This window comes from Camelus dromedarius, chromosome 11, assembly GCF_036321535.1.
Source record: "Camelus dromedarius isolate mCamDro1 chromosome 11, mCamDro1.pat, whole genome shotgun sequence".
NCBI classification, from domain to species: domain Eukaryota; kingdom Metazoa; phylum Chordata; class Mammalia; order Artiodactyla; family Camelidae; genus Camelus; species Camelus dromedarius.
Genome location: NC_087446.1, coordinates 69,145,658 through 69,170,046, shown reverse-complemented (window position 1 = coordinate 69,170,046; position 24,389 = coordinate 69,145,658). Strand labels below are relative to the sequence as shown.

Below are 24,389 nucleotides of genomic sequence, written 5' to 3'. Positions count from 1 at the left end.
CCAAGGTTCCATGCAGCTGGGTGTCCCCTCAGAGCAGGTCTGTCAGAGCTTGCCCTGGGTAGACGCGGTGTCACGGGGAGCAGGACGGTCAGAGTCCCCGGATCTTCCGAGCTCCGTCTCCTCATCCTCAGTGCCGGGTTTCTCATCCGTGTCTACTTAGGGTTGTTGAGAATCACACGTGATGGTTCAGGTGTGATTTGTGATAGTCTCTGTGATTGGCATATAGTCAATATTTGAAAGAAACACTTTTTTTTTAGTATAATTGTAGCATATAGATTGCAGTGCTTTTTAGTCTGCTTTTTTTTATATAACTTTATTCTTATTTTTAAATATGCACTTATTTTTATTTATTTTTTGGAGGTACTGGGGACTGAATCCAGGACATTGTTCATGCTAAGCAGGTGCTCTACAACTGAGTAATACACACCCTCCTTGTCTGCACTTGAAAATAAATATTTCAATGCGCAAAATAGCTCTTAAACACCATCATGGGACCTAGTCACTGTATAGAGAGTTGAACACGTATGCTTTTTCAATAAGAATAAATGTTGTTGAGACATACATTTCTGAATCTGTTAATGTGCTTAAAAACGATCATAGGTAGTGATAAACACGAATCTTTGATCCAGTACTTCTTAGGGTCTGTTTTGCCATCAAGTGAAATTACATTCTACAGAGAAAGCTATTTGGATCTCTTTGATATTTGGATGGTTTAGCAGATGATCAAGGCTTTCAAAAGCTGACAGATTTGTATTTTAAACTAACTACAAAGTTATCTTCTAGAAGTTGGAATTCCTAAACTTGTGAAGTGCCCAGTAATCCAGGGGGTATGTGTCTGTGTCTGTGTGAACGTTTGTGTGTGTGATTTCAGGAATCTAGAAATAAGTTTCATATGGACTTCTGATACCTTTCTCCTACAGTTCAAGGTATAGGCATATATTTACACAAATAAATTGATATTCTTTTGTCATTTTGCATATTGGTGGGAATAAGAGTTTCTCATACTTGTTTTAGAAGGGTTGGGGAGCATGAGCTCAGAAAACGGGAGGAGAAAGAGGGAGGGAGGCACTTCACACTTTGTGCAGGATATGAGAAACAGTAGCTTTTTTTTCTCTTTTCTTCTAAAGCAAACTGGCACTGAATTGTAACCGACTATTACCCAGAATTGCTTTTCTGATCAGATACAAGTGCCTCAGATTTTTCAAGGCAACATGAATGATGAAATGTGTTTTAGCAGTTATCATTAAAAGTAGTTTTATTTTTCAAGTAAAAGGCTATAGCCTGTTCTTCCAGCGGTACATGAAGTCCTCATTGTTCTATGTACATGATCTATGTGCTTAGTTTCTTTGTTTTTTTTTTTTTTTTAAGTGCTTGTTTCATTGTGGTGTGAATGAATGTTTAAAATTTCTGGATTTTGATCTTTAGAACATGCTGATTTATCAGAGCTGTTAAAAACCTGATTGTTCTTTGGTCCTTGTTTGTTGGGGCACCCTATTGATTTCTGTTGTCTGTTAAAGCAGGAAATGCTTCCTCTAGCCTGCAGATCATAAAGTGAATGGTTTGCAGTGTGCCTTTAAAATTATTTGAATACATTGATCATGTTTGTCCAGTGAATTCTGAATTAACTCATTCTGTTGACTTTGCTTTAGTTCTGTGGCTTTTGCACCTCTCCACAAGAATTTGAATTCTCTGTTGCATTTTGTATACGTGTTCTTAACAGGGGAAGAAATTTTGCATTTTTTACAGAGGTGGCTTTTCCTATCCCCTCTGAATGCCTTCTATAATTGATACAATAGTAACCTGTTATTGCAGTGCATAATTCTTTCATAAACTATTTTTTGGCATATTCAGAAACAATGACAAAGAATGATAATAAAAAATATGAAAACCTTCCTTCCTTTGAAGAATAGAAATCAGGTGGTCAGGCTCACGCATGCTTTGTGCCTGACACACTTACTCTCATGTCATTGTGTATCATGATTCGGAGATGGAGTTGCTCCAGGTTTATAGATTTTTGTTTTAACATTTGTGTTGAATTCTTTCTCCAGGCTGATGTTTCCTGTTGGTTTTGTGGAAAGAGTAGAAGGGAAACAAATCCTTTGTTTTGTTTTCAGGAGGCCTGAGTTGATGAGAAAAGTGTTGAGGGTGGGCTGAGGAAAAGAGTGACACTCCCTCTCCTCCCGGCTGAAATTGATAAACAAAGAAATCAATTAAGTGTATCGGTATTTGACCAATAGAAGTTAGAGAGCCCAAAATGGCTAGATACGCCCAATGGAAATTACTGAATTCACCTGCAGAATTATCTGCTTTACCAAGTAGAAGCAACTTAGAGCAATCAGAAAAATCAGTAATATGATGAGATATAAAAGGAATATTATACCTTTTATTTCTGAAACTTTTCTACGGTAAGTTGTGTAGAGCTAAAATTAAGTTTCAAGCACCAGGAGTTAAGAGTGTGGGTAGTTCTGTAGGATCGTTATTCACGGATGTACCTAGACCCTGCTAGAGTGGCTGAAGATGGCAGGAAAAGACCCAGAGGCAGGATTTGTCATCTTAGGGTGTCCTCCATAATGGTTCCATGTGGGAGCCCATGATTGGTTTAACAAATTGTAACACACTCCAGCCGCCTGTGAACTTTAAGAAGAAAAATATATGCTTAAAAACTGCTTTACAAGCAAGTGCCTGTACATCCTCACTCCAGTCTCCTTGCATTAAAAAGCAGAGACAATGCTTTGCTTGCATAGTTGAGGTTTTAGATAGCACTCTGCTGGTTGCAAAGCAAGGACCGAGGCCCTCAGGTATAAACGCTGAGCTTGTGTGCTGTTAGATAGTCTATGATCCACAGAACAAGGACCTGGCTGGTCTGGTGGTCTGCTTTGTAATTCACATGTCTAAAAATGTATCTTGTTCCCCTCACCCCATTACTTCCCTAAAGATACACTAATCCTTTGTACTCATTGTGTATTCTACAATCTCTGCTTCATACTGTCTTTCCCGAAGTTCCTATTACTATCACACAATTGTTAATGAATTTTTCCTTTGATTATACACAATAAATAAGGGTGCAATTGAGAGGCTTGTGGAGTTGGCTCCCTACTCCCTCTCGATTTATTGACTTTTTCCACAGAGACTTGAATAATCATTCCATGTCGGTAAGAATTCTGCCAGCCAACCCACAGTTCCAGGTGAGAAGGATGCAGGTTTACCACTCCTACCCGATGGAGAGAGAGGAGAGAATTGAGATATGCTCCCCCATGGTCGCTTCCTGTCCCACGGCCACTGCAGTTCACCTGCAGCCTTCTGGCCTCTGCTCAGAGGGCCTCTGTCCCAGGACTGACTGCAGCCTTTTCTTCCCTTGTCAACATTTCCTGTGCCATTCAGAAGTTGGTCTCTTCTCTGCAATTCAACCCTGGCAGATGTGATGGTGGTCAGCGTGCTGGTGGGCAGTCCTTTGGGGACTCCCAGGAGACATGCTGATTCTCCTGAGTCTCTCAATCGGGGTTACAGAACAGTCGAGCACCGAAGGAAGCCCATTCACGTGAGGTCAACAGAGCATTTTATCACTTTCATTTTATTTTTAAATTTTCAGTGGAGAAATTATTTGTAGCAAACTGTTCCAGATATTCGGCCGCCTGCTTTCCTCACCACCATTTCCTTGTTGGCTCTGGTGCTTGTTTTAAGAACCAGGTTTCTTCTCTGGTCATTTGTAGCAGCTGGGCTTGCTGAATCCTTGATCTGCATTTGAAGCAGAATGCTTCTTCCTGATGTGAAACTGATTTTCCTATTTCTGAATATTTCGTGTACACTCAGCAACTGTTTCAAGTGAAATGCTCTTGTCCAATTTTGGTTAACTCACATTTGCTGATCTCCTACTTTCATGCTGAGGGCAGTTTCTTCTTCCTCTAATAAAAGTTAGCAATTTGCATTTACTAGGGAAGGTACTGGCCCGAGTTGCTTTTTTTCTTACCAGTTTTAATACAATTCACCCATTTAAATATACAGTCGTTTTTACTCTATGCCCAGAATTGTGCATCCCATTTAAACTTAGAATATTTTCATTCCCCCAACAGGAAGCCCCGTATGCATAAGCAGTCATTCCCATCTTCCCCATCCTCCCCCAGCCCCAAGGAGCCACTCTTCTCTCTCTGTGGATTTGCCTGTGCTGGACATTTCATTTAAATCGAGTCACTTCATGTAGGTGGAACCGTCTATTGTGACTGACTTATTTCACACTGAGTAACGTTATCAAAGTTTGTCCACGTTGTGGCCTGGGTCAGTACTCTATGCTTTGCTATTGCTGACTAATATTCCACTGTATGGCTGGGCCCCACTGTTTACCCATTCATCAGGTGATAGGCAATTGGGTTGTTTCTGCTTTTTGGCTGTGATGAGTAGTGTCGCCATGAATATTCCTGTAGGAGTTTTTATGTGGACATTTGTTTTCAGTTCTCTTACGTTTGTGCCCAGACAGCAGAGTTGCTGGGTCATTCAGAAACCAAATGTTCAACTCTCTGAGGACCTGCCAGGCTGTTTTCCAAAGTGGCCACGCTGTGTTACGTCCTCACCAGCAAGGGCTGCGCGCTCCGCTTCCTCTGTGTCCTTATTAGTGCTTGTTACTCTTTTTTTTATTATAACCTATTGTTGTGAGTGTGAAGCGGTTTCTCCTAGTGGGTTTGACTTGATTTCCCTTACAGCTAATGATATTGAACATCGTTTCATTGTGCTTATTGGCCATTTGTATATTTTCCTTGAAAAATACCATTTCAGATCCTTTATTCACCTTTTAATTGAGTTGCCTTTTTATTGTTGAGTTGTAGGAGGTACTTTTTTTTTTTATAGATACAAATTCCTTATCAGATAAATGATTTGAAAAAAATTTCTTCTGTGTGTTGTTTTTTCACTTTCTGGATGGTGCCCTTTGAAGCAAAGTTTTAAATTTTGATGAACTCCAATTTATCTCTGTTTTCTTTGTTCCTTGTGCTTTTGGGGTATTATTTAAAATCTGAGGTATTTTATTTAAAATTTTATATATAAAATAACTTAATTCGTAGGACCGTTCTAGGAGATGGGTGCGGTTGTTGTCCCCAGTGTATGGATAGAAGACTGAGATGCAGAAAATTTCTCTGAAATATCAGTTTCACAGCTACCCAGTGCTGTGGGAGTTCAGGCACTCATGTTCGTCCCAAACATCTGTGATCCTCACCACCATGCTCCACTACTGCCTGGAATCGTTAATGAAAACGTCTTTCCTTTTTTGATTCCTTGTTTGTTTTCTCATTGGGGACCTCATCTCCTCATTTTCCTTTCGGATATCAGTATAGATTTATTTTAGGTCTCATGTAGGCAGAAGCATTTCTATCAGATAACTTCTTTATTACTCACTCTCCAGTGATGATTGTTGCTAGTTGACCTAATCAAGTCATGCTTAAGTCTTTCCTTCTCATGACACTAAAAACAGTCATGACTTACAGAATGCTAAAAGCAGAAAGTACTTGATTGATTTTATTTTGCTACCCAATCAAACCAATCAAATAAAAACCCGCTGTTGACACAGATTATAAGCCCTCCAGGTTAGGGTCACTGTCTTCCTTGTGTTTCATTTATTTGGTCACAGTGTCTGGATTGTGCCTTGCTGTTCAGCAGTTTTGTTAGGAAACGGTGCTCGTGAATCATTGTAAGGACAGAATTTTGACAACAGACTGTGTTGTTCATTTCACAAGGGAAAAGATAATTTAGAAATACTGCTCAGATCTATTTGAAAATTAAGCTTGGAATTTTGAGAACAATTCAAGAAACCATACAAAGATTTTTCACTAATTTTAGATCTATCTTAAACACATTATGGTTACATAGCAGAGTAACTTATCAAGTAGATTTGTCAAGAGGAGTGTATTATTGATTTTTTGTTTTAGTTGAAATATTCTATGTGGGATAAAGTAATCAGTGCCTATAAATGAACAAATATGTTTGTATTTCTATGCAACATGGGAGCAGACTACATATGTTTCAATATAATATATATGACTGTGTGTTTTAATCTGTCTGTCAGTGTTTTTATAGTTTTTCAGCAATGTTGTAACATTAGAATTCTAAGAAATTCACTCCCGATACTACTGCAGTTTGTACTGTGTATCCTGTCTTATGTATGGGATTCCACTGTCCCCTAAGTGAGGAATTTCCTCTCCTATTGAGTTAGAAGCAGATTTAAAGGAACTGTGATTTCTAGGCCTTTGCTCTCCATGTGTTTGCACTTGGGTGTCAATCACAATTTTCCCTTTCTTGAGTTTTCATTGTTCAATTAGAATTTTTGAAAATAACTATTAATATGTTTCACTAGTCTCCCTAGAAACTTGATGTTTTTGTGCTTTTCAGTTTTCAATTTATGAAAATTATAAATGCACACTTGTTTTTAAGTAGTCCTTTTTCACTAGATATTTGTTTACCTCTTTATAGTTAAAATAATTTTTTTCCTAATGAATGAATCACTGTGCATGTTTTACAAGATATCTTACTTTTTATTTTTCTTATTCTAACAGGTATATTCATTGTACAGAATTTTGAAAATAAGGATAAACCCAGTAATAACTTAAAAATGGCCTCTAATCTCACTTGGAGATACAGTTGTAAGGTTTGAAATTGAGAATTACAAGTCCTCTCATGTTTTTCTTCTTTTTCAAGTACGTTTTGGTTACTGAGTCCCTCAAATTCCCATATGAATAGTAGCAGCAGCTAGTCAGTTACTGCAGAGGAGCCCGCTGGGATTGTGATCGAGACCACGTTGAGTATACAGATCGCTCTGGGGAGCACTGCCATCCCAAGAGCGCTGTCATCTGATCCAGGAATGTGCGTGGTGTGTCTGTCCAGGTATTTAGGTCTTCTTTAATTTTTTTCAACCATGCGTAGAGTTTACATAGTATTATTTTACCTTATTTTTTTGCCTTTATACTGAGTACAATTGTGCAAGGTACTAGGATCAGAATTGTATTATAGCCCCGCCACTTGCTGCCACCATGGAGGCTGCACTCTTGCTTTGCCCTGTGTAAAATCTTGCACAAAATAGGACCTAAGTAACTCTCTCTTGAATGAATGATTATATGATTGCTGGATGATGCTGGAGAGTCCTTGTGATGATGTCTTTTTCCCAGACTTTCCCCTCTTCTTAACTATGCCTTTTCTCTTCCTTTCCTCCAACCTGGGTTTCAGCCTGCCTGTGGCATTGATTTTCCCTGAGTGTGGACTCTTCCTTTCACTAGTTCACGATAATGTTTCATGCGGGCTATGAAAACTTGCTAGATGTCAAGAAATAGCAAATTCACTGCATGCTAGTATTTTTAGTCTGTGGTATTATATTATCCATTGAAATTAAATCAGGCTGACCCCCTGAGCCCTCCCCTGATCTCTTTTCTCCTTCCTACGGGTGATACTTCTCTGGTTGCTGTCTGTGCCCTTCCCCCAGACTTGGTTTTGGAGTTGAGTAAGTCACCATCAGTGGAGCTCTCTCTTTAAAGATGAAGAGAACATTTGCTCCTTCTTCCTGGTTGGGGACTGGATGAGATGTGGTAACAGATAAAGAATGGAGCCCCATCTCATTCTGACCCTCGCTCTTTCCGTTCCTTTCTCCAGGGGAAAAGAGTACAATTCAAAAATATAAAGATTGTGAGCTAATGAGATAGACAAGACAACCGAACATTTGTTAAATATCCTTTCATGCCGGACACAAATGTATTATACACACAAAAAGCACACAAATCACGGTAGTACTGCGGTTACAAACGTGGGTACGAGTTCGAGTCCTGCTCTGGAGTGACCAGTCCTGTGAGATGGAGAACTGGTAGGTCGGCTTAGCCTCTCCTGGACTTGTTTTCTGTCCTGCAGAGATGGGGCTCGCTAGGCGTCCCTCTCCCGTAGAGGTGCTGTGGGGTGTAAATGGCACGCGTGGGCAGCCCGAGCACAGCTGCTCATTCCTCGTAAGGGCAGGATAGCATCGCTTTTGCGGTGACAACTTTATGACCGTCCCGTGTAGACTCTTAGTGCTCCGAAGGGATGCCTTGTGGTTTGGAGATGGGATTCTCACTTCTGTAAATACCCAAGGATTGTGTTATTGGGCCGTGCTGATTTGAATCTATTCTTTAGAAAGTACATATTGTAGATATATTTTTCAAGCATGCATGCTTTTTTCTTTTATTATTTATAGTTCTACCCTCTCATCTCTTGGTGTGACTTTTCATGGAATCCAGGAAACAGTCCTAAGCCACCTGCCTCTTCACACTTCTCCGTGGTGGTTTTCTTCCCTGACTAGAAGAGGGTTCTGCATAGGAAATTTTCTTTGTTCCCCTTTTCTTGGAGTCACTCTGTCTCCCCAACTCTCACCTGTCCATCTGTCCATTTCTCTACCCACTGATTCTTCTGACATGTTCCAAAAAGCATTTCAGGCAGCTTACAGAAGAACAGATACCAAATAAACAGGTGAGGAAATGGGGCCAAGTTCAGACAGTGAGGCTAGGAGGCGAGCCTGTGTGGGAGATGCAGGCGTGAGACACACGCCTCAGCCCTGTGACTTATAAGATCGACAGCAACAGTGTGCCTGAGGCTCCCAGCAGACACAGGGAAACAGGGTTTGTGGGAGATGCTCACTGGCTGTGAAATAAATAAGTGGCTTAGGAGATGCCCAGCCTTTCCAGCTACTAAGGCTTAGGAGAATATTTTGAGTTTCTTCCAAAATCAGAGTATTGCATCTTTTCTTTTTTCAGAGATCTATGTATAGTTTTTTACATTCTATACCTGGAAATTTCTCCAAAACTGCTTCCCACGTGAGTCCCATGGCTCAGGAATGGGGTGGTTCTGCTCATTGACGGGGGTTGGCCAGAAAGAGAAAATGACACCCTCAAAGGTGCCTGGGATTTGTCAGTTATGTTTTGTCAGTGCTGTAGATTTCAGAAAACGCTTTCACCGTTTCTCTCCATCTGAGGTGGCAGCGTGCTCTCTTAGCAGCATCAGGAGCTCAGGGCCGCGGGATGGTGGGGGCTGACTGCACTGCTATCAAGACAGCTGTGCCAGTCACTGCAGGCGTGGTGATTTTACATAGTGCATTTCATGTTCTTTAATAGGTTTCAACAGGTAGTTAATTAACTGAGTTAATTAACATTTAAAAAATATGATGCTTTGTTGAAAAGACAGTTATAGGCAGAATATAAGTTGTGAACACTTTAAAAACGGTTTCATTACTGAAATTTTAGTAGGGAAGATTTAGTTTATCTTATTTACACCTCTCTTCAAAAGTAACAAAGAAACAAGACAGAAAAAGCAGAGGATGATTTCTGTTCTTCCTCTCGGCTTGCAGGTGCCCTCACCTCCAGTGGCATCCATCCAGACACCAGCACTGACACTGGCCGTGCTCAGAACTGCCTCAGCCCTGAAGACACAACTGACAAATAGAAGGGGGACACGCCCTGTGACAGCAGGTGCTCTCACTTTGTGGGTCCTTATGTAACTGCGCAGTGTTATTCAGGATCGCCCGTTCTACACTGTGTGACGCTGCTGCCGTGTCTCCTAGTTATTTCTGTAAGTACTCGTGTATTTTTTTCAATGTGTGGTACTAGACATCTAAAAATGCTTTTTTCAGATGAAAAATAATGTGTATTTAATATAATAAGTCTTAAAAAAAGGGACAAAAGGGTCTATCCTGGTCCCACTACTCAGAGATAATAATTAACACTTTAACATCTATTTTCTGTTCTTTTCATCAGTGTGTATTACGTCTGTCATAAAAACGAGCGAGCACTCTGTGCCTGTTTACTTTGTGGAGACCTCCATTTTTCATTCGGCTTATTACACTTTTTTCTACAGTATTCTCTCTCCCCTGGCATGATTTTTAATGACCAGTATAGCATTCTGTCTTGTGGAGGCAACGTCCATTTTACTTCGGACTTAAATAACCTTTTAAATTCCAAGTATATTTAACTGAAATACTGAAAAGAGAACTGTGGTGGTACCGAAAGGCCCCTACATCCCTTCCCCTTTTTTTCCTGAGAGTAAAAACTGCTGACAATGTGGTGTATATATTTCATGACCTTTATGCCTGTCATATATATATACACATACATACATACATGTATATGAGAAATCTATGTATATGTGTGTGTATATATGCTTTATTGAAAAATAAGGCCATACTATATGTTTTGTGCAGCTCGGTTTATTCACTGAGGTGTATATCATAGACGTCCTCCCACTCCAGACTCACCCGGTCCTTTCAGATAGAGTAGAGGGGTCTCCTGATGTGCAGTAGATTTGGTCTCTTGTGTAAGGACACCTTTGGTGGGAGAGTACTGTGGACAAGGCCTTGGACCACGCCAAAACGCCTGCCCCTTAGTGCCCACAGCTCGCCTTCATTTACCGCATCATTCTCTTGATGGTGGATACTTAAGTTTTCTCCATTTTCCACTGTCAGAAAGGGTGTTTGACTGGCGTCCTTCTTGTACAAACATTCCTGTGATCTTGTATGAGTATTCCTTTAGTTAAGGTTTCTGGAAATTTAGTCCCTGGATGTGACAATTACATACATCACAGGCTCCTTTCAAGTGACTCTAGAAATTCCTTCTCCTGCGGGGAATGAAAAGATGTAGAATAACTTATGTAACCAATTCTCTATCGCTGGATATGATTTCACTTCAGCTTTTCTTCCCACCATTGTAAACAGTGCTGTGTAAATGCTCTGATGAGTACATCTTTTTGAACTGATTTTATTTCTAAGCGAAACTATTCCTAAAATGGAGTTCAGTCTGTGTGTACACACATTTTTCAGAGTTTACATATCCATTGACACGTCATCCTCCAAAAAGATCGCTCAGTTTGTTCTCTCAAAGATGGACACTACCTAGAATATTTTTTAAAAACATTTGCCAATATGATGAGCAAAATTGCTTTTTCATTGTTTTAGTTTGCACTTGATGACCAGTGAGGTATTGAGCATTTTTCACTCATTAGCCATCTGACTTTTAAAAGGTGAATGATCCCTTTTGTCTTTTGCACACATTTAAGTGAGGGAGCTTCTTGTTGCTTTGTGACAGCTCTTTGTATGTTATGAACATTAACCCCTTGTCTTCATTAACATGTATCACAGAGCTTTTTCTTGTCATTTCTTGCCTTTCATTTTGTTCAGTAGGTTTATTTTTGTTGTGGCCGAAAATAATCTTAAGACAGTAAATGTCTTCTTTTTGGGTTTTATCCTTGATAATATTCTTAGAAATATTTTCTTATAATGGTATATATCTCCTCTGTAGGATTTTTTAATCTCTATGATGGAGATGATAATACTACTTTTTATAGTGAGGAGAAGTTGAATTACTATAAGCAAAGATTTGTATTTGCTGTTATTAGTACTTTCTAATATTTACATCACTATCTGTAATTTTTCTTGTGGTCATTATGACTGGAATAGAATTTGTTTTTTCCAGGTGATTCTCTGATTGTCCCAAGACAATTATTGAATTCATACTTTGCTCTTTGATTTGAAATCCCAACTGTACAAAATATTTATGTACACTAGAGTCTCTTTTTGAGCTCATGGTTTATTTCTGTCAGTCTTACTTTCTTACTCCAGTGCTATATCTTACATATTGTAAAAATTTATTTAATATCTGACAGTGCGATTTTTTTTATTCTTTTTTCCATCCCCAATTTTCTTGTCTAGTATTATGAGTTTATTATTCCTGAAGAGTTCCAAAATATTTTGTTCAAGTTAAAAAAAAACAGACAAGAGCTGTCATGGGAATTTTTAGTAAGTTTTGAATTATTCTTAGGAGAACGTTCATCTTTACAAAACTGCTTTCCTCCATACAATATGTTGATGTCTCTGCATTCACACTTCTTACTTTATCCCTCAGTACAGTCCTGTGTTTCTCCATGTACAACATGGGCATTGTTTTTGAGTTTATTCCAGATTATTGTTGAAGTTTTTGTTAATTTTGTAAGTGAGAATTTTTTGCTATTATATTTTTTAACTGTTAAAACTGACACCTAGGAAGGCAGATTCAATTTGTAAATACTCACTTTGTAACTTGTCATTTAAAATTGTAAGTATTAAGTACTTGTTACAGAATAGTTTCTTTTCTGTTTTTAAAAATTTGTTTCCAAGATTCTCAAAATGGTCATAGCTAAGTAGTATAGGTGGGGAGACAGATGGAGAGAGGTAGTGTGGCTCATGTACAAACTGTGAGCACTTTCATGGCTGCCTTTATGCTGGAAAAGCCGCTGAAGAGCCCAGGTAAGAACAGGGGTGGCTTTGTACGCACTTGAAAGCCAGCTTTCCTGCCTGTATGGAGAAGCCTATTGAGTGAGGCAGATATATGATCAAGGTCGAGTGGAGGTTATTGGTTGCACAGAGCACTGTGTCTGTGAGAACAGGATACCATCGCCATGGGAAATGCTTGGTGCCAGGAACAATGCAGGGAGCTGGGAAGCCTGTCTGTTAAGGATTTTCCAGCCCTGGGAGTGGGAAGATCAGACTCTCCATTCAGATCTGAGTTTGAATTCATCCTCTTTAGTTTACTGGTCCTCTGACTTTTCTCAAGTTATACATCCTCTTTGAACTCCTGTTTTCTTGTCTCTCAAAACAGGAGAATTACGGCCTGCTGCTAGAGTGTTTGATCAGGGTAAATAATTTGTGTCTATAAGATGCCATGTACAGTCACAATCTCAGTGAGAAATGGGCTGTCACCTCTTCTTCTGCAACTCAGTGCTTGATGAGACATGGGGGAAAGCCAGTCCCTAATTTGTGTGTGATGCAAGTAGGAACAAAATTAAAGTCTTGCCTTTCCCTAGTAGTATTCTTACTCCTTTGCTTCATTTACTTCTTTCCTCCTTTCCTTTCCCCTTTCCCCTCCTCCATCAAAAGATCCTGGGACTCTCTCAGAACACTAGATTCAAGTTACTTTAAAGGTTGGCTCATCCTCATGAAATGACAGTAACATAAAAAAAATCTGTACACATCCCAGAATGCATTGTATTTGATTTACACACACACACGCGTGCACAAAAACACACACACAATCAGGCTACCTCCCACTTGCAGAGGGTGATGGAACACTTTTTCTGAGTTTTCATTCACTGAGCGTGAGAACAAAGTCTCTTACGCAGACTTTCACCAGCCTTCGTGCATGGTGTTTTTAATTGGATTTCTGCTTTTTGGCCATAGATATAGTATCTTAATAGAAGAGAGAAAGTGAAGACATAGACATTCTGCTGAGATATTGGTGTCATCATATTTGAGTTGGAAAGGGCTTAAGACAGCATAGAGTCATAACTTTTTATGGGTGAGAATCCATGATGGTGTAACTTGGACAAGAACCTGGGTCTTCTGCCATCTTGTCCATGTGGGTGAAAAGGCAACTGGGTGGGGGATGGCAGGGATCTTTCTTGCTTGAGTTCCATGGTCTTGCTAGTTTTCATTGCTCAGCTGCCTTTAGTTTATGTCCATGAGGCCTCTCATGGGAAGGTCACTCTGTCCTGATAGATTGTTTCTTATCAGCAAAAAGCTCTGGACCCACTCATATTTCCCAGAGTTTTCTGCTGACCTGCTGACACTTTATATAAATGAGACCAAGAAACTACTGAATATAAAATCCTTATTGTTATCGTTTGCCCTCGAGTTCCATAGGAATGGGGTGCTGTCTCAGGCTGTCTAATGCTAGATCTGAACAAAGATAGGGTGATAGGCTGTGCTGCTGGACCTCCACAGTCAAAGGGGATTTCCACCTTAGTTTTTAGAATCAGGCAGATGAGTTCAAATATTGCCTTTACCAGTAATTATCTTTGTGACTTGGGGGAGAAACTGTACTTTTTTGTGTCCAATTTTCTTTGTTTGTAAATAAGTTCAGTATTTATTTTAAGGTTTCAGTTTTAGAATTGAAAGAGCTAATTCCCTCATTTATACCTAAAATAGTGATCGCGTGGTTCTATGCTGGTGCTTTGGAGGTTGATTACTATGGGACTCGGCAGTGAGAATGGGGGTGGTGGACCCCTGGATAATAGAGCTTATATTCCAGGATATGCTTGTAAAAGACTGGATGTGCAGTGGATTTTTAGTAAATATCCACTCCTTTCCTACTCTGCTTTGATTGTGTATATATCTTTATACTAATATATGAACAATTTTTATTGCAATTTAAATATCTTTGTAGTATTTACAATATGTAGCTATAAAAAATACGTGAAATAAAATGATTTGACTTTTATTTTCTTTTCAATAAGCAAAACAAAATAAAATAGAAAAGAACAAAGTTTTGAAGGAGTAGAAATAATTTTATTTCCATGGAATCAATTCCGAATAATAGGTTTTTTGGTCGTGTTCTTAAACAGCATATAAAATTGATTGTTTGTGACATACTGGAAATGAGGAAACAGTGGAGACATACTACCTCTAATGCAGTCATTTATTTACCAAGTCCAAACTCGTTCTGCTTGCTGCATGACAGGCCAATAAATCAGGAGATGAGCTTTTGGAGTAAGGAGTAGTGACTTTATTTGAAAAGCTGGCAGACTCAGAAGATGGCATACTGATATCCAGGAGAACTCTCTTCCCCAAGTCAGAATTCAGTCTCCTTTTATACTAAAAAGTGGTGGGGGTGTGGTTGGTTGTTGCAAACTTCTTGCTGTACGAATTGATTTCCTTGGAATCCTTTGTTCTTGCAGGTGTCCATGTGGGTCAAATCATGGCGCCCCTGTAAAACCTCAAAAAAAACAAAGTTTATTTTTATTTTGCAACTTGCCATCTCTACATAAGTGTAGAAGAGCTAACATCCTTAAAGATCAGAGCCCGCAGAATAGGCCCTCCTGGATATTTCAGGCTAAAGGCAACTTTCTTTTACAAAAGGTGCAGAGATAACAAGTCTTAGCCTAGAAAACAGGGTACAGGTTTAAAGCCAAATGAACACATCTAACATGGAGTCAAATTTGTTCTTTTCTATTACAATTTCTTTTTCCACCTCATAGATAATTTTAGTAAGAAACATGAGCAATTTTTTTATTTTTGCTTCTTAATAACGGATAAGTGGCCCAACTACAGTTTTGTGAACAGGGATGCTGTGCGGGCATAGGGGTCACAGCAAACTCTTGTTGGGGGTGGACGACCCTGCAACATGTCTGATGCCCTGTGAGTGTTGGTGAGGGTCCCCCTAACCAGGGGCTCTCTTCAGGAACCACCATGTGGGTATTGACCTCTGGAGACTTCTTTTTCAGCTGTAGGAAATTTTTTTAGATGCTGTGATGAAAAAATCACTACAGCTGGGGATAATCAGGGAATAAAGGAAGGGGAAAAGGGCTTGGAGTAGTGTAGAAGAGGACAGAAGATCAGGGAGCCTGGGGGCTTGGGGGCAGGGCCACGGGAGAGAGAGTAGCAGAGGTGAGGAGGGGCCCGGCTCCAGAACCAGCTCCTGCACCTTTCCCTGCACCCAAGCCTCACAGCTTTTAATTGGGCCCAAGACTCTTTCCTGTCTGGATGTCACCCTGGGCAGAACGTTGAGAATCGAAGGTAAGGGGTGGGCAGCACTCACCTAGGGGGTCACTGAGGACTTTGGTCAAGTCCACAGTGCCTTTTCTAGTCATGTGTCTTCACTTGTTCTTTATCTCAGGATCTGAGAAGCAGGAGCAGGGAAATCAGGGAGAGATCCAGGAAGACATTTGACTCTGTTAAGAGACGACAGTCACAGCGACACGGGGAGCGAGGACACTTGCAGCAAAGTAAAATGACTTCACAAATATTGCATCAGAGCTGCAGGTGTGAGAGAGCCTAAGCCTGTCTCAGAGTGCAGGGGACAAGAGGAAAGGAATGGTAAAATTAACACTGACAATTGAAATTTTGTTAAATAGCCTGCTAATATTAATTGTATCAAATGAATGTATGCAGGTGTATTTCTATGATCATTTATAGGTACACACAACCCCACCAGCCCCTCTTTCTCCCATCGGGGATGGGCTTTCTCAAGCACAGTGCCCCTCCTGGTTGAGTGGGCCACGCTGCGGGTCCTCGCCTGGGGCCAGGCTGCTGCAGGGCACTGAGTCCCCGAGGCACGGCCTGGGAGACATGACAGGAACATCTCTGCTCATAACTGAGAGCCTCCGTTTCCCCCTGCAGTGTAAGAATGCCGGTGACTCAGTTAGAAGCATGCATCCAACCCGTCCTTCCGTGTCATCACCATCTAGAATCGGTGCCTGAATCTTCTGAATTTCTCCAGAATGTGGTTTAAAATCACCTTCGACAATTGAGTGTGTGTCCTCTTACAAGTGGAGGAATTGCTGCCGTTTCCCTGGAAATTACTCACCACTAGTCCATCTGATTTTTCTGTGCTAGGATTCAGTATGGCCTGCTAAAAATTCTGCAGTCAGATCTTGAAACACTGATGAAGAGGATTATTTATTTTATTTCTTTATATGATAGTGTTTTACTTTCAAAATTCAGAGTTTTCGGTTCTTTCAAAATTTTTTTGGGGGTTTGGAGAATCAACGTTTCTCTTACCATCTTTGTGACTTGTTGCTATATGCCTCTCACCTGTCTTCTGTCACTTGTGAGGCAGTTCCATTTGTGACCCTGTCCGGTTTGTTCATGTTATAAAATATAAAGTCTGTAAAAGTACAGTCCCTTTTACTCCGAAGACATTCCACAAGTACTACTTAAATCTGGGTGTGGTTTTTAGAAGACAGAATCATTAGAACATGTACTTGCAGGTTGCTAGTGCAAAATCCCCAAATCAATATTCTAGCTCAACATCTAAAATCTTTCTAATCTACCTTGGATTTGTATGGATAAGTGAAGCAGTTTGCTAAGAAATCAAGACCAGGTTTAGAATACAGGCTGGTGTAGCTCAGCAGGTCCTCCCATGCTGATGCTCTGCCAGAGGGTGGGGCCAAGGGGAGAGGGCGTGTCCTGCCCTTCCTGAGCTGACAGTTTGACGGCAAAGACCTTCACCAGGTGAAGAACTGGGAGTTTCTTCTAAGAAGAGTGGGTTTGAAAAGAGTCCTAAAAGCGCGGGAGTGACACAATCCCATTTGTCTCAAGTAGGGGAGAGCGGCTTTAGGGCCACTTGGGAGACTCGTGAGTCCAGGAGTGCAGTGTTGGTGGCTTCCACTTGAGCGGTGAGACGGTTAGTGTGTTAAAGCGAACAGATTGAAGACATGTTTCGATGGTAAATAAGAAAGGATGAATGCTGTCTGTGAAGTTAGAATGGAGTAAGGCCCAGGTTTCTGGGTGGATTAATGAGGTAAATGATAGTCCTGCTGTGCTGTGATGAGGGAAACCTGCAGAGGGAATTCTGGGGAAAATCTGATGAGTTCAGCTGTGGGTAAATGAAAGGCTGTTAGATGTGTGGACTGGGAGCTCTGGTGAGATCCAGTAGTGAGTAGGGGGAGGGGAGAGAGTCTTTCAAATCATTTTGTCTTGTGAACATACAAATAAGGATGAGCAATGACACACTTAACACCTCCATATTCTGGATTTAAAACCCAGTAACATTTTGCATTATTGACTGCAGAGGTTCTTAATTTTTTTAAGAGAAATAAAATAAATAGAAACAAAATAGTGGAGTTAATCAACATCTTAGATTTGATGTGTGTCCTTGTGTATATTTTGATACCTCATCTGTTTATAACTATAATCTACAAAAAGTTAACTTGCTTAGCATAAGAGTTAAACAGAGGGACGTGACACACACTGTTAGGGGTTGAAGCTGATCACCTTGGGCAAATTATGTCGCCTCTCTGTGCCTTAGTTGCATCTTCTGTGACTGCCCCTGGGCCCCTCATCACAGCTGATTTCCTAGACTTGATGTTGGGAGGGAGGCTGCTGAAGGGAGTAAGAAGTGGCAACTGCTAGGGATACTGAAGAGTGAGACAAAAGCAGATTAAAGCCTATAAACTTAGTACAAATACCCTCAAAAGAGAAAGAAAACTGCAGTGTTTTGAGCCACAGCGTAAGGAAAACAAAATCACGTGGACCCAATTCTCTTGAACATTTGAGTATTGTGGGTGGGAGGTTGTCATCAAAAAATTGTCGAGAAAAGGCCTTTTGGTTTCCCTTGACGTTTCCAGTAAGGGTGAGTTGCATAAGCAAAACCCCCCCCCGGTTCACAGTGGAAGGTGCCTTTTTGTGCAAAACTGACCAAAGGTTGGAAACCAGTCTTCAGCAGTGCTGGTAAATGAAGAGACTTCTGGATTGGGTGGGGCACTTGCTGTGACTTCCAGGTGACCTGTTGGCTGGGGACTGTTAGGCGGGCAGTAGGTTTGCAGGGAGACCCGGGCATAATCCCTTGCTCTGAGGCTTCTGGTCTGACTGGCAAACCTGGGCACCCACAGTCCTAATGGGGCAGCTCGTGATGTGGCCTGGGACACCTGCTGTGCTGAGGGCGAGAAGAGGGTTTCCCTGAGGGGGTGTCCCTACAGAGAGTGGAAACGTCCTCCTGCAGGGGAGGAAAAGCCTCTGAGCAGGGTGCTGGATGCACAGGCAAGACCACCCTGAGCACGGAGGGTTTGGGAAGCCGGAAGTCATACAGTGGCACGAGCAGCCTTGTTCCTGAGAGACTGGAGGTAAAAGATGCTGAAAAGGCAGGCTAGGTTCAGACCCTGTGGTGGGTTATGAGTGACAGGAAAGGACTGGTCAGGCAGGCACGAGAGAACCCTGTGGGCATCCCAGCTGGGGCGTCACGCCGGAGGGAGGAGCAGAGTTATAGACTTTGCCACTTATTAGCTGTGTGACTTTGAGCAAGATCACCCCAGTTCTCTCTATATATATCTTCATCTGTAAAGTGACACAGTGACAAGCTAGTGTCATCAGAAGGCTTAGTTTAGCTCTGATCCTCTGTGTCCAGTCCTGTCAGTGCTGCCCTGTGAGGTTCTGCAGCGGCTGCTCTTACCCTGAGATGGGAGGGCGTAGAGGGACATTGTAGCACCCGAGGGCAGGATGGGTTTGCTTTAAAAGCAGACATGTTGCCGCCTGCAGCTGCAGACCTGCAGGCAGTTTGATTGATGGTCGTGGAGAGAACTTTGGAGGCCTTAGCATCGTCTTAAAACTTGTATTCACTTAGGGACCGGATTTGCCTTTGCTGATTAATGTTGAAGATTTGGGCTTCTGGCAAAGCTGTTTTCAGAGATGGGTATATACGTAACATATCGTATAAAATAAAATGATTTTCTTAACGTGTGGGACTTTGCTGTTGTTGGGAACAGCTCTGTTGCTCTGGTCTCCACGGAGGACACTAGGGGTCAGCAGAGCGTGCGGGAGGGCAGGCAACCCACAGTGCTTTTGCCGGCTGTTCTCCCCAGTAGGGCAGTCTGCTGAGTTGACTCTTCTCTGAGTTTGGTTACCAGATGAGCAGACAGCAAAGTAATGAGTTCTGGTGGGACTGTATAATGACAGGAAGAAAGAGGAACCAGTAGTTTTTCAGGACTAGAACACGCTTTTGGTTACTGATCCAGTGTATTCCATTACAGAAGTGATGAGTTGTGTCTATTCTGGGAGTTGATTGAAATAAACGTTCAGCCTAAAATTAAGAGTTGTGTTTCATTTGGCGGGAGGACTCGAGCCGGGATGACAGCCTCTCAGATCACTCTGAGGAACTGCTCCCAAGAGGTATGGGAAGAGCTAGGATATACAGGAGCTTTACAACAAAGACCAGGTAGTTGGAACAATAAAAGATTGCTTGTTATCTAAAGAAAGCCAGGTATCTCAAGTTCAAGTATTTAGTGGTTTTCTATGTATGGGAGGAAGCAAACATTTGGACTCACTGAATTCATACTTTAACAAGCACCTAGCTATATAGGGCAAGTATCCTGTCCTTTCTTATTCTGAGTCTGCTCAGGGGGCACCAATATGAGTGGCTGAGAGGCTGGGCTGCAGGCCTGTACTCGCTGGGGTGTGGCAGTGTCTGCTGATGGCTTGGCTTCAGGATTCTTTGTTTACTGACATGGTTGCAGTATTTTCTTTCACATTGTAGTACTTTGATTCACAGTGCTCCCCCTTGGTCCTAAATTCGACCAATGTTTTGAGAGACGTTTCATGACCAATTTTGTCCCAGGGTGCTAGGATGGCTCATTCCTAGTTCAGGTGAAGTATCTTCTGAGCTGCCATTCAAGGTGTTAGTTTTTTATCAGACCCTGTTGATACTAAAAGTTCTCTGGATCGCCTGTCTTACTAGTCTATTATGATCCAGGAATTGTTTACCCTTCGTTGCTCATTACCATAACTAGAATCACACTATTACAATTATTTTACACAGAGTTATAAATTTTATCTATTCCTTCAAGATGTTTAGCCATCATCAATTTTGTAGGCCTAGTTACACTTGGGAAATGTAACAGACAACAATTTTATTATATAGATAGAATATAAGTAATTCAGCTAGTAACGTTTATAAAGTCATGTGTAAGAATTTAATAGTCGAGAAGTTATATTTTTGGGTTAAAATTTTCCTTGTGTTCCTGATTGAGTTTGAGTGATCTTATGCGAAATTTCATATTTATGGTCAGGGTCAGAGCAGGTATTAATTGGCCAGGTGAGGTCTCCCACCTTGTAAGATCAATAGTGGCCTAAACAGAACTATAATTTCTTTTTAGAATAACGTTTCTGAGGGCTATCTAGTTAGAGCCTTGGAGTAGGGAAACCCACCAAGGTAACACAGAAGTACTAGACATAGGTAATTTACCATAAACTTAGCAGCTGGAGTAGTTCATAATCAAAGGTAGGAGAAATTATCAAAGTAATTGGCATACAGGCCTGGTTCTGTGTCTTGGGTCTGCAGTCTTCTTCAGATGTTGACTTCTTCTCATCCTGACCTGGTAGATTCTTCTCCATTTGGGCATTGTTTTAAGGTGAGCAGTGCTCTATAGGCCAGTGCACCGCAGGGGCTGTTTCTGATAGGAAATGAATCTGAAAGTCCATTTCCTTCAGCTTTGGTGTGTATGGTCTTGTTAAGAGTACCTGATAAAGGGTCCTTCCATTCAGGTTGGAGACAGTTCTTTAAGTCATGCCTGTACCAGTATGTATATTCCCCTGGCTTCTGGTCATGGGGCATTGGATCTTTACCAAGGATAGATTACTGAGCCTCAGAAACAAACCTAGAGTGTTCTTTTCATAATTCAATTAAACTTTACAGCAATGTGACATAACAGCAAGGAATGATCTGGGAAATGTCTAAGTAAATATAGACCTCAATCAACAAAACTAGAAATTAATATCCACTAAAATATAATCTTTTTTCTCTCTAAAGTTACCCTCAGTTTTCTCAAATATAGTCAAATCAAGATTAATTTATTTACAAGCTAAGTCTGATTATTTGATTATATAGGCTTTTTTTAAATTGGCTGTGTTGGAACTTTTAATAAGGACTCTCAGGGTAGAATGTTAATAAGGTTTTCTTAGGCCCAGAATGCCTCGTCAAGGGCTTGTCATGGATTTCTGCCTTACAGATTTAGGTAAATTCTTTTCTCTTTAAAATCCTTAAAATACTTTGAGATTGCTATATCTGTTAGGAGATGATCTTCCTCATTTGTCTGATAGAGCCACTGGGGACCTTAGAGTTTTTAGTCTCTTAAGGGATCAGATAGAGAGAAAAGATACCTGTTCCAAGTCTGCGTACATAAGTATAATTTATCAAATTTCTGTGAAACATAACTAGCTTGAGGAGAAGAGTTTCTTTATGTCTGGGAAACAGGTTAAAAGCCAGTAGTATTTCAGACAAAATCAAAAATTATAACCATATTCACCAGTTTACTCAGTCCCATGTAACTAATTCTTTTACTCAGAGTATCCATTAGACCTTTAAAATTACTTACCCAGTTTAGTTCAGTGCTATAATTTGAAATTCATTTGAAATCAATAAATCTCCTTGAAGAGAAAGCAATTTGCAAAATCATCAGAAGGAAACAATTAACTGTATATAAATGACAAGTGATTTAAAAGCATGGTTAAACAACGTTACACTATAATCGATAAAGAAAGCTGGTCACTATAACTAGAATTATGACTGGTAACATTTCAGATATACCAGAATTTTAGGGAATCCGTATAATTTCTAGAATATCTATATTAATAATATTTTCTCATACAATATAACCTAGGAAGATCTATTATTCATTTGACAATACCATGTTATTTAACATGCCAAATGAAACTTACTACTTTAAAATCTCTCTTTGGGATGTTTCAGGGGCCCTCTGTAGCATCCCAAACTTAACTGGAGATTAAAAGAACTTTAATTAGAAATTGATATTTGGGGAGCTTTTTAAAAGTTTTCAGAACACTTGGTCAGATAAACATATAGATCACTGTAAAGTAGTTCTTTTTCATTAACAAGAAAATACGTTAAAGGTAAAAGCAGAACAGGTCAGTTATGTGGTATAAGAAGCTTTACAATTTGTTATTGAAAGTGGATTAACATTTTTAGAAAATTTTGTCATCTTAACAGAGAGAAAACCAAATCTAGTCTTCTACCAGATTACTTCTAAGATTCATTTACTTTGCCCAAGTTGATTCTAAACTTAGACAATTCCGACAACGTACAAAACCCTTTCCTCAGGGTTCCTCTTCCACAAGCGTTCCACAGCTTACTATACTCACATTAGTGTGTCCTTTATTTTCTCTTCCATTCAGAAGTAACCAGCTTCAGAAGAAAGTCACTATTTTTTATTAACAAAATATAATTACATTCATATATCTTCCTTTACACATTTATCTTACTTTCCTAGGATACTGAGATTATACCCTTAATAATAGAGATTATTTCAGGGTAGCACCAACCATTTATTAATATTTCTAAACACCTTTACTTTCTCTGTAAGGGTAAGTTAAATGTTAAATAATTCATATTACAATCTTATTTTATCTGAAAGTGTCATAGCTATTTAATAAACTCCTATCATTTAACTCAATTTAGCACAACTCTAGAATTTAAAGATACCAAACATTTAGAGAGTATCTTAACCATACATTTTAAAAATATATTTTAAAAATTTACCCAAAGCTCTCATCTCATTTGCATTTAATTTACTTAAAATTTTACTACACCACATTACTATTTTTTTCTTGACAATTCTGCAACAGATATAACAGGATCTTATTTGACTTTCATTAAAACTAGGTACAGTAAAGGTATTGTACTTAATATTGATGACTTTAAAGATGTCTATATTAATTAGAACATACTTAAACTAAACAATACCAAGTGTAATCTTAATATTGAATATTTTCCAGTTCACGTAACGCTGAAAGTCAATTTGGTCAGTTTTTATTTTAAAAATACTTAATTTGTAAGCTCTTATTTTTTTTACGTCAAATAAGCAGAGATCTTTGACTTTGATTTTTTTTTTCAGCTGTAGAAATATCTCACATCTATAATGTGTACGCAGGCTTATAAACAGACAAAAGCTAGAGATCTCATAGGTTCACTTTAAAACTTACTTATAAGATAGGTATAATAATAGTTGGAGTAAGCTGAATTTGCTTGCTCAAATCACTAAGGCTTACTATTTATGAAACCGACATTTAAGAATTCTTGACAAATGCTGAAGGACACGTCAGAGTTATGAGTTCTAAAATGCCAAAAATTTCTTGGCCTTAAGTATTATCTCGTTGAGCTAATTAGGCTCATTCTAGGTCACTGTTTGCTGTATTTATATTTCTGATCTGCAAGACAAAGACAGACGCTTCCAGTTCCCCAGAGAACTGCTCTGTCACGCAGATCCAATTGTATCTCCTTAATTGGCTTTTTTTTGTATCAGTGAGAAGAGCTGTAAACAAAGAATTCCATGTTTTAAAACTTTAAGATTTACTTTAGCATGTCTTCCAAAGCTTGCATAAGGTATTTAGTGAGGTCTCTTTTCCTTGGGTTATAAGTTAAACCCAGGGTAAACCTCTTACTTTATTGTCTATTAGCCACTGAATATTAGTTTTTAATTTTACGTTATATTGGAAGGCTCACGAAACTCTATTGGTTTCCTTCACTTTGTTCAATTAATATTTTCTAAGGGACAGATATGTGCCCAGCCTTATAATACCAAGAAGGGGAAGCGTTTTTCCATTGAAATATATCTATCCCACAATATAATTAAGCAAATGTTTTATATAAAGCCCATTTAATATACCAATTTTACAAACTTTATCTCAATTTTATTAAATCTCGTACCTTTAATTTTTATATTTATTAGGTTTAATCAGTAATTCCTATTTCTAGAAGGAGTGTCAGAAGCTTTTTTTGTGTGTGTGTGCATTGTATCTAATTATATAGAATAGTCTCTGGGATTCCCAAGTTTCAGCCAAAGAGCTTAGGCCCTTCTCAATTTTCAATTTGATTAATAGGTCTGTTGTCCCAATCATTGATCAAGTATTTCAGTCTATAAATATGTAT

The 24,389-nt window shown here is 39.7% G+C and overlaps 1 long non-coding RNA gene across 1 annotated transcript in view; it reads left to right on the top strand.

Annotated features, from left to right (window-relative positions):
- Positions 1–24,389, top strand: part of LOC135322428 (uncharacterized) — an 89,096-nt gene that overhangs the window by 45,366 nt on the left and 19,341 nt on the right. Inside the window, exons 5-6 of the long non-coding RNA XR_010383005.1 lie at positions 6,679–6,864; positions 9,341–9,561. This is a non-coding gene — a long non-coding RNA (uncharacterized LOC135322428). The remainder of the gene's footprint in view (positions 1–6,678; positions 6,865–9,340; positions 9,562–24,389) is intronic.